The sequence below is a fragment of the Pinus tabuliformis genome, chromosome 2_2, assembly GCF_031772625.1.
Source record: "Pinus tabuliformis cultivar Carrire ecotype Pingquan chromosome 2_2, CPIR1, whole genome shotgun sequence".
NCBI classification, from domain to species: Eukaryota; Viridiplantae; Streptophyta; class Pinopsida; order Pinales; family Pinaceae; genus Pinus; species Pinus tabuliformis.
The window spans coordinates 131,458,298-131,472,617 of NC_142300.1; the positions used below are offsets into that span (position 1 = coordinate 131,458,298).

The 14,320-nt window shown below is 37.5% G+C and overlaps 2 pseudogenes; both read right to left on the minus strand.

The window, feature by feature from the left end:
- Positions 1-10,293: 10,293 nt before the first annotated feature.
- Positions 10,294-11,322, minus strand: LOC149191667 (imidazoleglycerol-phosphate dehydratase 1, chloroplastic pseudogene; annotated as a pseudogene).
- Positions 11,323-11,340: 18 nt separating this feature from the next.
- Positions 11,341-13,371, minus strand: LOC149191668 (uncharacterized; annotated as a pseudogene).
- Between the last annotated feature and the right edge of the window lie 949 nt (positions 13,372-14,320).

Here is a 14,320-nt window from a genome sequence, read left to right on the forward strand (position 1 = left end):
TTACTCATCAATCGAAATGTGATGGAGTATCACTACTTCTCTTTGCACCATATCTCGAATGTAGTGATACCTGATCTCAATACGCTTGGACTTGTCATGAAATATGAGATTCTTTACCAATCGGATCCCACTCATGCACAATGTTCTTGATCAGTTGGGACCCTTGGCTAGGAGGGTCACATTCATCAATCCAAGTTTCTCTCTGAAGACAAAGAACTTCCCTTTTAGCAAAGACTTGGTGAGTGTATATGTTATTTACTCATCATTTGAAATGTGATGGAGTATCACTACTTCTCTTTGCACCATATCTCGAATGTAGTGACACCTAATCTCAATATGCTTGGACTTGTCATGAAATATGGGATTCTCTACCAATCGGATCCCACTCCTGTTTTTGCAGTATATCATGGTCGTAACCAAAACCTGTTCAAAAATATCTCCAAAGAGATTCCTTAACCAAACTGCCTCATAGCTAGCCATGCTAACAACAATGTATTATGTCTAGGTCATCTCCATCTTTCATTTGAGCATTAGAGGCTCAATACTTGTCAAGAATAGATTGTCAACATATAAAACAAAAATCAAAGGCATTTCTTGGACCACTTTAAAGTAGAGGTTAGGTTCAACACTGCTTCTCGTGAATCCAAGCTTCATTAGGTAACTGTCAATGTGGGTATACCAAGCTCTAGGGGCTATATTCAAACCATATAGTTCTTTCTTCAACCCGCAAACATGAGTCTTCTTGTCCTTCACTTAAAATCCCTGAGGTTTCTCAACATATACTTCTTCTTATAGTATGCCATAAGGAAACACGGTCTTCACGTCCATCTGGTGAAGATTCCACCCTCGACTACCAGCAATGGCAACAATTAATCAAATGGTGGTGTAGCGAGCAATAGGTGAAAATATGTCATCGTAATACTCCCCCTCTTTATAGGAGAAGCCTCTAGCCACAAACCTTACATTATACTTCTCAATTATTCCATTCGCTCCATGCTTAATCTTGTATAAACACATTGAATGTAAGACAAACTTTCCTTTAGGTCTTGGAACAACATCCCATACATCATTCTTCATAGTTAATTCATACTCTTCAGCCATGGCATCCTTCCAAACTCGCTCTTTCATTGCTTCTTCAAAAGTGGGAGGTTCAACCTATACAATGAAGCTCATAGCTACATCGTATCCCTAGTATTGACATGGCTTCTTGCTTTCTCTAAAGGTCCCTTACACAGGAACATGTCTCTCAACATCCTATAATGTATCATGAAGACACAATGGTCTCTTCCTGACAAGGGGATTACTTGGATTAGAATCCAAGGGTTCCATAGGTTCCATGGGATCATCAACAATATCCTTCTTTATTTCGGGCATAGAAGGACCTTCTAGTAGGTCCATATCATCATCTTTCTTCTCAGGAGGAGGCAAAGGAAGATCTATTGCTTTTCCAAGGAAAGCGTCTTCATCAAAAGTTACATCCTTACTAAACATGATCTTACTTTGACTATATATATATATATATATTCTAAATGCTTTAGAATTTTCACAGTATCCAACAAACATACCTTTCTTTCTGGTGGCTTCCATCTCGTTCCTCTTATCCTCTAGCACATAAAAGTATACATGACAACCAAATATCCTGAGATTTCAAACATCAGGGTTCACACTTGTGAACACTTCTTCGGGAGTCTTGTTATCCAATGCTTGATGAGGAACCCTATTTTAGACATTTACCATTGTATTTGTAGCTTCTCCCTAGATGAACTTAAGAAACTTTTGATCATGTAGCATAACTCAGGAAGCTTCCATGATGGACCTGTTCTTTCTTTTGGCCTTTCCATTCTACTTGGGATTATAAGGTACAATAGTTTCCTTCTTGATTTCAACCTCCTTGTAGAAGTCAACAAACTCATTTGATGTGTATTCTCCACCATTGCCATATGTGAAGACCTTGATCTTCTTCCCTATTTGATATTCTATCAGTGCCTTGAAGTCCTTGGACATACCAAATTCCCAATCCCTTTGCTTCAAGTAGAATATCCATGTCTTTATAGAGAAGTCATCAATAAATATTATGTAATAGAGATGACCACCAAGAGAGTGCATTGGCATGGGTCCACATACGTCAGAATGGATGAGTCAAAGAATACTACCAGTCTTGTTCTTGCTGGAGGGGAATGGTTCCCTTGTCTTCTTTCCACTGGCACATCCCGGACATACTCCACCATGACTAGCTTGAACATTAAGCATCCTAGAAACCAAATTCTTTAATTTTAGCAGGGTTTCATAATGTAGATGTACCAACCTTCAGTTCCATAACTCACTTTGATGATTGATGTCATGGACCATTTCCAACAGAGATCTTCCATTGACTCTATAGGGTCCTTCAATTCTATATCCCAAGGAAAAGCATCCCACATATGAGATTCCTTAGGCCAAGTGAGGAATTTTCCTCTTATGAAGGCTACTCTCATCCCTTTGTCTTTTAAGGAAGATATAGATACCAAGTTCCTCTTTAGTCCTGGAACATACATCATATCATGAAGAAGAATGGATTCACCAAAGTCCAAATGAAATTTAACATCACCAAAACCCTTCATAGGATAAGTAGTGTTATCGCCAAGGATGATTTTCAAATTTTTGTCCCTCTCAACTAGGTTTGAGAGGACTTCCCGGTATTTTGAGAAATGCCTAGGAGCCCCTCTATCTACCAACTAGATATCATATGAATTTGAAGGGGAAGAACTAGAAAGAGTAGAAATAAGAATATATTCAGACTGACTAGAAATTGTATTATTTTCATACATGGAGTTCTTTGACCTCTTTTGAGGACACTGACCTTCTTCACGATCATTAGAAGCATCTCTTATTCTTCTATAATCCCTTCTTATTCTACCATCTCCTCTTCTTCGATCATATCCTCTTCTTCTATTATTGAACATGTTCTTATTGAAACCTCGATTGTTGTTGTAGTTGGACCTTGAATCGTTTCTCTTTTCCAGATATTCTCAACCATAATGACCATGCTTGTGGTAGTTAAAGCATTCAATTCTACTTCCTCTTCTCTTGAAGTCCTTTGATTCAGATGGTCTTCCTCTTCCTTTTCTCTTCTTGTCTTGAGCAGAAAACGTAAAGGGCTCTTCTGTGAGGGCCATAACTCTCCAGACTATATATATATATATATATATATATATATATATATATATTTTTTTTTTTTTTTTTTTTTTTTAACAGCAAATGCAACCAGAAAAGAAATGCATTGAAATTCAAATTTATTTAGCACACACATTCCTACCACTCATTTCAGGAAATATATCATAACATTTCATACTTTTACTAAGATCAATAGTAATGAAATACATATGTACCGTTCACCAGAAGGCGAGACACCACTTGCTCTGCTGTTGCTGGTATTCCCTTGTAGCTGGTCACCTCCGCGAGTGAATGATGACGCACTTGAACTGAATGCGAAGACCCACCGGTTAACCTCCCAACCTACTCCTTGGGTACTCTTCTTCCCCGCGGACCCCCGAGCTGCAATGGGGTTGTACAATGGAGACAAGCACTAGCTAGTAGAGGAGAGCACACCTTGGCTCAAGAGTCCCCTCTCTAAATCCTCTACCTCACCAAACTCACTATAGCTTCGTAATCACTGCTCTCACAACATCTCATCCATCCAACAATAGCGTTCCCAAAAAGTCCTTTCTTCCATGGCTTGCCCCTTCTTTTATAGGAGTCCTCATAGGTGACACTTGTCATGTCATGCATAATAAAAAATTCAATAGCTTGATTATTCACCCACCCATGTGTCATTCTCACATCAAGGGTCTCCCAAAATTATTTACTTAAATTTTTATTTAAAACTAATATTTTCCTCACCTCAACAAGATTCCTATTTATTCTCCTAGTTGTCTCTTTATTCCCCCCTTTTATTCCTTAATTTGTGTTCATTACTTGAAGTCAATTAATGAGTCAAGATTTTATCCCCAATATACTCCCTAATTTAACTCAGGTATCTCCTAGATGGATATTCTTATGTTGGTTGTTGACACATGGAACTTTTCTACATTTCTCTAAATTTAATTTATTATTCTCATTTTAATTCACCTTCCCCTTTTCTTAATTAGGTTTAAATTAGTTTAGGATTAATCTTTATCCTTACCATTATGTTTGTATTTCCCCTTTTTCCTAATTAAACCACATAATCTTCCTAGTATTTTCCAAAATGGGAAGGGTAGAGTTTTTAAGGTACTCTATTTTAATTCTTCCTATGATCCTCCTTATTCCAAGTTTTATTTTTGATTTAATTACATTGGTTTCTAATCATCATTTACCCTTGATGTAAATTTACCTAGTTTTCATTCCTTGCTTATATTTATTTATTATTATTTATTTTTAATGATTCCAAGGATGCCAAGCTTTGGTTGTGCCCTTCAAGAACTTCCCTAGAAGTTCCAAGGGTGCCACACCTAATAGCTTATTTGTGATGTCAAGGGTGCCAGTTTGGTTGTGCCCTTCAAGAACTTCCCTAGAAGTTCCAAGGGTGCCACACCTAATAGTTTATTTGTGATGTCAAGGGTGCCAGTTTTGTTGTGCCCTTCAAGAACTTCCCTAGAAGTTCCAAGGGTGCCACACCTAATAGTTTATTTGTGATGCCAAGGGTGCCAAGTTGGTCGTGCCCTTCAAGAAATTCCCCTAAAGTTCCAAGGGTGCCACACCTCTTGCCCTTCAAGCATCCAGTGATTACGAGGGGAAAATATAGTGCAACGTCATAGACCACTATCATCTCTTATGTTGCCTACTATAGTGAGACTAATGGTGTCAGGTATCAAGGAATCCACCTTGATGCGCGCCCCCCGGTAAAGTCCTCATGAGCGACCCAACTTCCAGAACCTGCCCTCATGGCATCGTGATCTTCAAGGCAAAGGTGCTTCAACCCTTCCAACCCAAGTCACGGCGGGAGTGTTAGTGGGTGGGCTCAGGGACTCTGTCCCACCCCTCCCATGTAGTTCCATCCACTTGTACAACCCCATCACCCATATGTGAGTCATTCGGTCAAGCAACTAATTTGTGCCTGCAACCATTAATATATCATCAGAATATAGTTAAACATATATGGCAGATTCTAATATTGACTTAGACTTTCAAAGATAAAATAATATGAATTTTCGTCAAACCAGGTGTCATCAACTCTTCATATGCGAGTGCCTCTGATGGTTCCCTGCCATACTCAATAATCATCAGTAACACGGTTTCTCAATGTTAGTCAATTATCATAATAGTATCATTAACAATTCCTGGTCATTCACATCATTGTCCATTGTAAGTCTGAACTAAAGGAAGTAGGTAACATAGGGGACACATCCCTCATGGTTATCATCAATAATCATCAATGGAGACATACATATTCATTAAGCTATCAACATCGTAACATCGTAGAAATATACCTATCCATAAAATTTATCCTCATTATGCTTTTAGTAGAGCGCATACATATTCTTTACTACCCTCGTCATAATTTCAAATAGAGACCAACTTAACTATTTAATATTGCAATCGTCAGAATACTGATAGATAAGATACATAACCGTTCATGCTACCATAATATCAATGGAAAGCATTCATAACATCAAAACCATGAATATCTCAATCACTAATAATAGTGTCATGGGTCCAGATCCTCAATATGAGGTCCTCGAAGAATAGAGTGTCTAAGATAATGTCGTATTAGGGTCAGGAGACTAGAGTGGGCACTACATACACCCCCTCTTAACAATGGACTTCGTCCCGAAGTCCTTAGAACATAAAGGAGAAACGGCGACACATAATCTTAGGAACCCTTCCTGAAACTCTTGCCAACCTTCTGGTGGGCAGGTTAAAATTTTCCCAAGGTATCTATAACACGAATTCCGTTATAACTGAAGGACTATATCTGGGGAACATTGCAACCCACTTTTTGTATAAATGTACAAAACATACATTATAGATATTATTAAAATTAATAGTTAAAGGAAGCGTCATACATAAACTTTTCCAACAAAATCATCATAATCAAAATCACAACTATTTAAAGCAACAATTAATAACACCCACCTTCCTTCAAATGACAAATTTACTAATTTAGGAGAAATCTCTCTAGTTTTATTCATTCAATCATGCAATTAAGATAGCAATAATTTTGTATTAACTCAAATTCATAGGGGATGCCTATGCCTTTTTCATAGGAGGAACTACCCACCTTAAGCTTGGACTTCAATATTTGTAATGGTCAATAATAATTGTGTTAATTATTGTTTGATATTTCACCTATGATGTAATCCCCCTTTGTTTACCATGTTCTAAATCTTCAATTTTGTTAGGAACTACAATTAGTACTTTGAAAATGAACATATGCCACTGCTTGCTAGGGGGACCTAACAATGCCTACTACACCTTCTTAGAGACTTGATTTACCTTCATGATCCATGTTCTGAAAGTTCAATGTTGTACGACTACCATTTGCACTTTAAAATAAATGCATACCACTCCTTTCTAGCGGATACCTAATGGTACACACTATCTAGAGATAAAAAGATGTTAACTACATAGAACGTAATCATCACTTGCAATGAATGAGTAGTCCAAACCTTCATCCCTTCAAACCTAGCTAACCTACTTCCTTTCGCTAGGGTAAGCGAGTGAGGCTATCTGGGGCCTATATTCATTTAATCTTACTGAACCTAATGATAAGGAGTGCAATATTGTTGCAATCTTTAAAGGCATTGTGACTATTAAGGCTCTTAATTTCCTGGTGATGAGGAATGCAGATTCTCGCAGTTTGGCCATCCAAGCTAATGGAAGACAAAGCATATAGCAAGTTTCACTAGTGACCAACGCTGGCAGGCATACATCATTTACCAGTCTTTGCTTGATTCCAAGCAGAACTAAAAACTATATGGATTGAAGCCAAAGATATGCACAGAATGTAAAACAATAGAGAGAAACCCATGTCTAAAATGATCATTGACTGTATCAAATGGCATTGGTAGAAGTATGGTGCTCCAGATAACCATAAACCAATACTATAGCTCTATTTCTGCATTACGAACTAGCAAAGAATCCAAAAAGTCATAAAGGAAAAGTTTTCTTGTTACATTACAAAACATTGAACAAAGAAGTCAATCAAATCAAACAAAGAGAAGCTCAAACTCCCTATGAGATTACAGGAAGAGAGCAGAGAAAGAACGACTAAGTTTGGCATCTAACATTCAAGGTGATGTAATTGAAAATATGCTGCCTATGGTGGACAATTTTGAAAGAGCCAAAACACAGATTAAGATATAAATTATAAATATTACAATGTATAATATTATCATGATTGTAATATGCTCCTATGTTGCTTCTTGTTGTTCTGGTCCATTTTCAATTGTTCTAATTGGAATTAGTCTCAGTTAATCCTTTACCATTGATAAACAATAAGACCTATTTAGACATTGCATGTACATAATCACTCTTTGCTGGATCATTCTTTGTTGTGGATAAAATAAATCTTAAATAAGGCTGAACTCTTGGAATCAAACTTCATCTACCAGCAAGGGTTTATTCCATTATAAATTGATAAATTCTTTATAGAAGTTTCAAGAATAAATATAGTTCTATTACTACTATTATGATTTAAGTTTATATATTAGATTACTTTTTATTGTATCAATTTATAGGGAACCAAAATGAGCAAGCTAAACATCAAGAGAGAAATCACAATAAGTCAAGAAAGTTGAATACTTAATAGAAACTAAAATAATTAGAATTACACTGTAAATTTTTATTGGAAATTTTATTTCAATTAAAAATAATACCTTCAATATATATCCCACTTAAATCCCCCATGGCAAAACAACCTGCTCGAAAACATTAAAATATCAAATGATTTACAGACCAAAATACTCGACCAACCGCACAGAATCCATAAAATTGTAAATGCAATTGAAATGGAAAATCGTTGCAAAGAAAATTGCAATACAAATATCGAAGAAAGATATTTTAAATATTCTAGATTTACCAAATTTGAATGAATGGAAAATGTCGAATGTATATGATTACATGTTCCATGTTTTAATGAATGGAAAAGGCTTCTGAATATTCTTCCACAACTTTATTTTTCTTTGCCAGTAAAGCAGAGAAACAATATATGTAGGAATTAACAGAGAGTTCTACGACACCATATAATTGGTAAACCCAGAATACAAAGAGATATATGTTCAAGAATTCTTAAAAAGAAAGCCAGTAAGATGGCTAAAGTCAAACAATTGGAAAATTGAATTGAAAATATAGAAACTGTTTAAGATATGCCTTGAACCCCTACTATTTTCTTAAACCGTTTAAGATATGCCTTAAACTTTTTTATCAAATATTTTTATAATGCTTATTATTACTTTTATGAACCCCTGTACGAAAATAGTTTAGCAATGTAGGCACAAAAACAATTTAGAAATGAAGGAGTCGTCAATCCTATCATTCCAATTTACTTTACAGATTGGCTTCCATTAGACGCTAATAATGCTCCTAATTTGCCTGGAGTATTTATAAACAGTTCGTAGAAATCATGAAAGGATTTAATGTTAATGTGGTCAATACTGTTGGAAAACCATTTGATCCCATGCTACACGAAGCAATTATGCGTGAGGATGAAGACTGTCACTGACTACCATTTTTATGTACAAATATCTCACTTTAAGTTATGACAAATACATCACCTCCCTCGAAATTAATGGCTTTCAGATCTACCAACTTCTTACCCTCATTGGGCCCTAAAGCACTGAACGTTCTTTCTCCATTTGTCCAAAACAAATTTGCATAGATCTTGAGCATTGAGTCAAATCAAACACTTAACAAACAAAGCTAGACAGCGCTTTGTTGTAAATAACGAATTCATAATGTTCTCTCTTCTTAGAAAACGTGTTGAATGTCATGTGCTAGACCATGGAAGTAAAGCTATAACCTTGTCCTCCAAACTATTGGAGTTCATCGACAAGAACATCCTTAAAAATAAAACCATGTGAGCAAAAGTGAGAAGGATTTAAAGAAGAACAAAACCGTTTTTAATATCTAAGGGTAGATGAATGCAGCATATATTCAGATGCCCTCAAAATTCTGGAAGGCTCACCAATTCAAGAGTCACCTCAAGTTCACAAAGCACAATGTGCAAAGTTTATATGAAATTCTCGAGATCATCTAGGACAAATATACTGAAACAAATAATGAGGAATGAACCACAATTCAGACTAAATATATATGTTTTATCACTATTAAATAATAATAATAATAATACCAAATCTACTCAACTCACAGAAATTACAATTCTTTTTCAAAAATAAAAATGTGAGGCTGAATATAAGTGTGGAAGTAATTAATTTTTTTTTTCACTATTAAAAAAAACGCAGGGATTTCTCCTCAAATTCGCAGGTATTTACCTTCAAATTCTCTTCCATATGTAGATAGTTCCCAGAATCTAATTCTGAAAAACAAAATGTACCTCCAATAAATCTGTATATTGTTCTTATTTTTCTGATTATTAAATTGCCTTAATTCCCTTATAGATATAGAGGTATTTTGTCTATGTTATAATATAGATCTCATAATATCATATAGCATTTATCGGTGTACATAAAGTATAAACAAAAACTAAAATGTATTTTAAGAGAAATGGATGCTTCCAGCGCTGCAAAATAAAATTTGCCAGTGTCCTTTGCTATCCCCTTTTCGAAAAAGATCAACTAGCAAGTGAATATCAGATACCTATTAAACACCAGGCTGATCACTCTGTCTTTTTGTTTTGCTTGCTTTGCAAGCTAGCAATAAATTATGTATTACATGCCAATGTAGTAGGCTTCAAGTGCTCGAATTCCTAATTTCTACTGGAAAATTAAGATATCACAAAAATCAAACGACAATGATCTTGGTAATCCAGATGCTTATATTCATTGATTGGTTCATCGTGGAAAAGATCATCTTGCCCTTGCATAAAAACATATTATCCAAAAGAAATAATTCCATTTCTGTATTTACACACTCAAACACTCAAAGTATCATCTTAAATGTTTTACATGCCACTATTTTCTTCTATTACATATTAATGCAACCTAAACAATGAATGGACAACAGTGAAAGTCGTATTTCATATCAACACCACGTTACAGCATAATATTTCATTAACCAGTTTACAGAATGTATTGTATCTGAAGCAATTCAAATTTAGAATTTACCTACAGTTAGAATCTGCAATCAAGACTTATTTTGTTTCGGGAATAGGACCTAAATAATAGCAAGCCATCACAAGCTGGCATGACAATTTATAGAGTTTGGCATGAATATGTTGTACACAAAGAGAGCTATTAAAGAAAACTGACGAATGTGCAGGGTCATCCCAGACGTATTGACCAAAGATTGAAAGAAGTGCTCCACCAGCTGTGTATCATATGTGCCAACTCTTTGTGTAGGAATGCACAGATCGTAACCCAAGTAGGGGCGTCCAGATAAATCCAAGGCGACGTGTACAAGAGCTTCATCTAAAGGAGCTGAAAAATCTCCAAAACGATAGATTCCTTTTCTATCTCCAAGAGCTTGAAGTAGAGAACTTCCAAGGGCAAGAGCAACATCTTCATTTGTATGATGGTCATCAATATGGATATCCCCAGAAGCCTTTACTTGTACGTCAAAGAGCCCATGTGATGCAAATTGATCCAGCATGTGGTCCAGAAAAGGTATGCCAGTATTGCAGTCAGAAACTCCTGAACCATCCAAGCTGATTTTCACTTGAACATTTGTTTCTTTTGTCACTCGCACAATCTCTCCAAAGCGACCTTTTGTAAGAGATGTCTCAGGAGCCCCATTTTGGCTATCGTTAGCAGCACGTAAACGCATTAAACGCTGCGGTCGTCTAGTGGGAGTTATGGTGAGATTGCTCCGAGACGAATACAGGGGACAGAAATCCCCCACAATGCAATCAGTCTCCTCCTTATCGGATGACGAGCAATGTAGTTTTGGTCTGCTGTTACATCTCAAATTCTTTGAATTCGGCCATGAATCCTCTGTTAACCTCGTGCCCACAAGCTTTACGGTGCTCAAACCCACGAATCCTTTCCAAGCATGGTCAAAATTGGAGGGTGTAGAGGCAAGCGGTGTTATTGGTGGAAGACTTGGCAAGGCCATCGCTAATTGTATTGGAGGATTCCCTTCGTTCGGCCCTGCTATTAATTTAGTAGTGGCGTCTGCATCCATTGAACTATGGAACGCTCTATGAGTGTGAACAATCTAGGATTCCCCACACGATTTTTCAGAGGATGTGGTTTACGTAATTTTCTTTTAAAAGTCTTCATCACCCACCAGCTTATGATACACTTTGATTCGGTCCAGCATCCATTGGGTGGCCTCTGGTGTGACCTTCGTCATGTAAGACCAAGCGTTGGGGTCCATTATGTTTGCTTCTTCATCGAACCTACGAGAGGGTTTCTGCAACCGGTGGGCGTTGGATTCAAAGGCATGAATCTCAGTGAAGTCGCAGGGATACATGCGCATGAACCAAGTGAGACTGGTGTTGAAGTAGTTGGCGCCCAGATCTAGAAAAACTCAGCGCGCTCTCTCGTTCAGATCGATCTTCGAAGCCAACATCCATGGAAGCAGATGTGTTCTGTCCTCCACGTCTCCAGTGAATCTGAGGGTGAATCCTCTTCGGAAGTTCTCTCGTCGTCCAACTTATCTATGAGATGCCCTTTCACGCGGCATGGGGCCACTTCTCCAACCCACTTCATCTGATTCCAGGGTGTTATAGACATTTTTGTGCCTTACAGCTATAAGCATGAAATGTCCATAATCTAACGGGTCCAAAGTCCCTAAACATGTTGTTCCTACCCCTAGAGGAACAAGGCTAACAAACCACAACAATTCACAGAAGTTCTCCACCAGAAACTGCTCAAAAACAAGTCAATTCAGGATCAATTCAGTGGCTCCACTAGCTGTCTGCGCTGAATGTCAAAGCCAACACTGGCTACCTACACTGCAACGCAGGTAGAAGCACTACCAGGGTGCGCTGAGCGAGAGTTGACAAATGGCAAGTTCATTCCAAGAGGTGTCAAGACCCAGGAAGCTTCCAGAATCTTCCTCAATGACACTTGCCTCAGTGAATTCGACTGGTGATGAGTAAGAGGTTCCTAATCTACAAGTGGAAGCAAGAACCTCCAAGTGGAATCAAGAACTGACAGAGGGAGAGGACACTAGTCAGATCTCAAGTTGACTCATCCTCTCTCCAAACATCTATATATGGATCTCTCCTCCATGAGATCTAGAGGCTGGAATTTTGTTATTGCAAAGAATTGTTGTTGGTTTGAGATTGGAATCATTGGGTGCTTAATGCTTTGAAGGGGGTGAAGATAGGAATTCCATTTGCTGGGAAGGAGATGCTGGATTGGAGCCCTCTGTGTTGTATCTCTTCCTGAACCTTGTTATTCATCAATAAAGCTATCTTGGTTTCTCTTATATACTGATGTATCTTTGATGTATGATTGCATTAGTATGTTTAGTTTATTTCTAATCCTGAACTAGTTATGAATATGAATCCATGTCTTGTGTAGTGTTCTCTTCTTGTGATCTTGCAGAAACCTCTTGAAGCTGGGCGAGCGAGAAGGCAAGTAGCTGGGAACTCTCAAAGAGAAGAGAAACCGGATCGAGGGACAAACGGAAGACACCGGTTAGTCCATCTATCTCTCTTCATTCTTAATTCATAAAGGAAGAATACTAGAATAGTTGTCTCTGTTTGTTGCTAAGGCACTGTCACACCTTAGGTGGATAGGATCGTCCTGCATAGGCATTTTTCCCCACAACACAGGGATTCTCCCCCTCCTTCATTCTCAGCTTGTAATGAAGCCCAACAACGTCACCGATCTCTAAGTACCCTTCTCGTCTGCTGCATATTTCCGCTTGGCCCGGCCATTCTTCTGTTTCTTGCCCTCTCCAATGGCAGGAGGAAATATGGGGAAGATTAGTGTCGCCCTTGTACTTAACCATAACATCCACGGCAACATATGTTGACAGAATAAAGAGCAAAGAATGGCTTAGCGGCCATGTTTTGAGAAACATCATGGACGCACTAGGGTTTCACTGTCACATACAAGCTTCACGTGTTTTCTTATCCTTGCCCACTGAATTAATTACATTAAAAGGCAACTCAGCATCGACTGATATTTTAATGTCAATAAGACAATCAAATGGCAAGGTCTCGAGTTTTGGCGCATGGATTGACTATTCATCACACAGTAAGCTATCCTGAATTCCCACAATTAAAAACAGTACAGCAAGCTATCTTGAAATCCCACATTTAAGAGACGGTACAGTAAACCATGCACCGACTCTTCTGTCACCCATCTTAGGATCCACTAACTAATCTGTCACCCAGAAGACTTGGCCAAGAAAAATTTAGTTTTCAATTGCATTATATATTGGTATTAAAACATTTATGTATATAAAATTCAAAATTCAATATTAAAATATAAATGGATGATGGTGATCCATCACCCTCCACTCATGAAATCCAAGTTTATATAGTAAAGGGAGCTATCCACGGACTACTCTGTCCCTCTTATGTCATGTCAGTAATATATTATTAAAAACATTTGGTTTATAAAATAGTTTTATTTTCAACTATCCACCTACTTAGATTCTGTTTGTCACCCATTCTAATAATGAAGAAGTTGTTCGCCATCATACATTCCTGAGGATAGAAGAGAAGCACTCTACATCAAATATGTCCGTCCCTCAAATCGACCGCGAGCTGCAGGCGCGATGCGAAAACTTCACCAGGTGTGATCGCCATGATGCAAGAGAATGGAAACGCTCCACCAATCATGGTTTTGTCGTTGCCCATGCTCCAGAATCAGATGAAGGATATTCCTTCAAACACCATCGCTGTCGTACACTAAATTTTTTTCTTTTTATTTAGTGTAAGGACCAGATTCATGAAATTTAAACAGAGATGTTTTAGATTTCCTCGGCGGATAGAATTTGAAAGGAAAAAAAAAAATAGGGCAACAACTACAATTGACGAATTTGTGAGCAGAGATTATTTTAAATTCCCCGTCAGACGAAATTGCAAGGGGTAAACGAAGGAGGAGGTCGGAGTTCGTCACATTAGTTAGGGATTTTCATCATATTATTTAACAAACTAGCCATACATGCATGGGCCCATAGGCCTCAAGGGTTCAACATGGCTCTGATACCAAGTGTGAGGACCATAACTCTCCAGACTATATATATATATATATATATATATATATATATATATATATATATA